Source organism: Miscanthus floridulus, chromosome 3, assembly GCF_019320115.1.
Source record: "Miscanthus floridulus cultivar M001 chromosome 3, ASM1932011v1, whole genome shotgun sequence".
Classification (NCBI taxonomy): Eukaryota; Viridiplantae; Streptophyta; class Magnoliopsida; order Poales; family Poaceae; genus Miscanthus; species Miscanthus floridulus.
Window position 1 is genome coordinate 102952569 of NC_089582.1, and position 3550 is coordinate 102956118.

Genomic DNA, 3550 nt, shown 5'->3' on the forward strand with positions numbered 1-3550 from the left:
TCAACCAAAGTCTGATTTTTGCGCTCAACAACACCATTCCGCTGAGGGACATAGGGCGAAGAAAACTGATGTTCAAGACCCAAAGAAGCACAGAGGGTGTCAAACTAAGAGTTTTTGAACTCAGTGCCATTGTCACTGCAGATAGCTCGTATGGCATTCTTTGGTAACTCAGTTTGCAACCTCAAGATCAAGTCACGAGCATGAGAAAACGCTTCGTCCTTGCCCTCCATGAAAAACACCCAAGAATAGCGAGAAAAATCATCCACGATCACAAGAATGTACCACTTCCCTCCCTCTGACCGAACCCGAGCCAGACCAACAGTGTCCATATGGAGTAGCTCACCGGGTCTCGTGGTCATGACCTGAGTCACTGGAGGATGGGAAGTAGCCACCATCTTTCCGTGGCGACAGGGATGGCATACCAGATCCTTCTCAACCTTAAGTTTAGGCAATCCTCGAATCATGTCAAGAGAACTCAACCTCACTAGGAGATCGAAGCTCAAGTGACCAAGTCTCCTATGCCACTTCCACAAATGAGAAGAAGATCCGGCAACCAAACAGCAAGAAGAACCGAAAGACTGAGAGAAATCAGCTCTAAAAACTCGACCGAAAGGAACAATCTGACAAACTAGATGTCCCTGAGAATCGAGCACACGAGAAAGTCCAGTCTTAAAGCGCACCTCAAACCCATCTTGAAGGAGTTGCAAAACAGAGAGCAAATTGAAATGCAGGCTTGAAACCAAAGCAACGTCCTTCAAGATAAAAGACTCATTGACCCGAATGGTCCCATGAGATAGCACCTTACCTTTGCTATTGTCCCCAAATGTGATGTACTCCTTGTATTGCATGGGGTCGAGGCTAGAGAACCATTTGGAACTTCCGGTCATGTGGCGTGAACAGCTAGAATCAACAAGCCACGTGTTCTCTAGGCCTCCGCTCTGCATCAATAGAAAGACAGGGGGTGAGCAAATGGCACAACACTGGGGTTAGTGAAATGAGGAGAATACTAGTGTTGAGTCATTTGCCCTGGAAAAATGTTAGGAAAAACACCATACATGCCATGTCCCATTAGAGAGAAGCAATCACCATGTGGGGGAAAACGTGGTCCGCTAGGAGTGTGGGACTGAAAGCCACCGTCGTGAGGTCCAGAGTCATATAGATCATGACTTGGGCCACGCCGGGCACGACCACCGCGTGGTCTCGCCACCTGAGGCCTAGCACCTTGAGGCATTGCACCTCTAGGCCTAACACTGTGCCTCTGAACAGGCGGTACATGTACGCCATAGGGAGGACGGTACATGTTCCGGTTGTTCAACTCGTACTCACGCCGCTCATCTCTCTTCCTCCTAAAGCAAAACTCAGCCAAATGACCATCTCTATGGCAATAGTCACAGTGGTACCTCACCTCTCTCTTGGATGGTGGTTGACTCACTCTCTTGTGGATGTGGTTCACTTTCTGAGGCTTTTTGGCTTTAGGAAGGGGTGCACTAGAGATGTTGGGTAGAGTATCAAGTGAGTTCCGAAAGTGGTTTGGTTTGGGAACCCAAACTTGCTTGGATGGTGGAGCTTTTGGTGGTTCTTCAAACACACCATCTTTGATCATAGGCTTGGTAGACTCTGGTGGAGGGATCTTGATCAATTTGGGAGTGTTGGTGGGTTTCTCACTTGGGTTCAAACCACTATGTTCACCAACCTTGCCATAGACATGCTCACCCTTCCCACCTATAGCAAAGCCTACTCCCGATGAGTCAGTTCCCCGCCTAAACTGGCTCACCATCATGTCCAACTGAGGCTCACTACATGACACCCAGCTCAAGATGGACCGAAGTTGTGTGTTTTCTTCCTCGGTTCTCATCTTATCATGCCTGCAGGACTCAAGCTCCAACACCAAAGCTTCACATCAAACACATGTAGTGGTGGTGCTATCTGAGTTGGCCTTCTCAAACTTAGCAAGTTTGGCAACCTTCTCTGCCAACTCAGATTGCAAGCCTGAGCAGGACTTGCATGCACCGAGCAACCCAGAATGAGACTTCAGCTCATCACATTCATCAAGCAAAACAGCATACTTGGATTGCAAGTCAGAGAGGTTAGACATGTGTATAGCGCACTCATCGCACTCCTCCTCCTCTAACACCACTACACCACTCTTGGCAAGCTCCAACTCCTTCAAAGCAACCTCTAGCTGGTCCTTAAACTCTTTTCTCTCATGGGCAGCATGCTTAAGCAACTTATCTTGACTCATCAATGTATCATTCATAGTATCAAGCTCAAGCATAAGTGAGTCAAGTGTGGGCGGTACCTCATTTTCGTCATCGTCGACGTCGACGTCCTTTTTGAGCTTTGCTCCACCGTCAACCGCCATAGTGCAAAACCCACCACGGTTTGCACCGGCAACAAAGCAGAGACCGTTGAGCTTGTCCTCGCGCTTCTTCTCAGACTCATCATCGGTCGAGGGAGAAGAAGAGTGATCATCGTCAGAGTCGTCATCGAGGTCGCTGAGGGAGGTGAGGAAGGCGCGTTCTTGAGCTTTGGCCTTCCTGCGGTATGCCTTCTTGATCGCCTCCTTGTCGAAGCCACCCTTGGCCTTGTGCTTGCTGGAGGTGTAGTCGCGCTTATCCTTGCGCTTGCCAGAGTCGTACTTGTTGGTGAAGGGCTTCTTCTTGGGGCAGTGCGTGACAAAGTGGTCTAGATCTCCACATCCATAGCATCCCTCCTTCGGGCCACCACTGCGTTGGCGGTTCAAACGGTTGTTGTGAAACCGAGAGAACCGACTGATGATGAGTGCCAACTCATCATCCCCAAGAGACTCTAGCTGCTCCTCTGTGACTGACATCAAGCACGACAAAGAGAAAGAAGCTTGTGAAGGGTTAGTCAATGAACTTGAACCACTACCTGAGACCAAAGCCATGGTTGGTGCAGAAGGATTCTTGAGCTTGGCTTGGGTTTGGTAGTCGATCTCTGTGGACTTGAGCTTGCTGAAAAGCTCGTCGACGGTGAGGGTGTCATAGTTGGCTGACTCAATGATCGCTGACACCTTTACATCCCATACCTTTCGATCAAGGGCATAGAGAAGCTTGAGCGCCCTCTCATGATCACTATAAGGTAAGTTGGCCTTGTTCGCTTTCATTTTGTTGACGATAGTCTGAAAGCGGGAAAACATGGCATCGATGGACTCGCCATCAAGCTAAGAGAAGTTCTTGTACTCACGCTTGTACGTCTCGTAGAGTCTGGTCTTGACCTATGCGGTCCCCTCATGATAGCTCTAAAGCCTCACCCAGATCTCTTGAGCTGTAGTACAATCGGAGACACGCTCGAACTCAGAAAGCGAAAGACTCAAGAAAAGCACACTATGAGCTTTGCTATTTGCGTTGTGCCGATCCTTGTGATCCTGGGTGGTACGAGCCGCAACAGGGAGCACAACGTACGCAGCATCCTTGCAAATTTCCCAGATGAGCCAATCAATCCCCTGGAGATGCGCAGACATGCAGATCTTCCAATAAGGATAGTTGGACCCATCAAAGTGCGGTGGTTTGCTGGAACCACGCTCCAT

The 3550-nt window shown here is 49.2% G+C and overlaps 1 pseudogene; it reads right to left on the reverse strand.

The window, feature by feature from the left end:
• Positions 1-1396: 1396 nt before the first annotated feature.
• On the reverse strand, positions 1397-3550 carry LOC136547617 (uncharacterized; annotated as a pseudogene).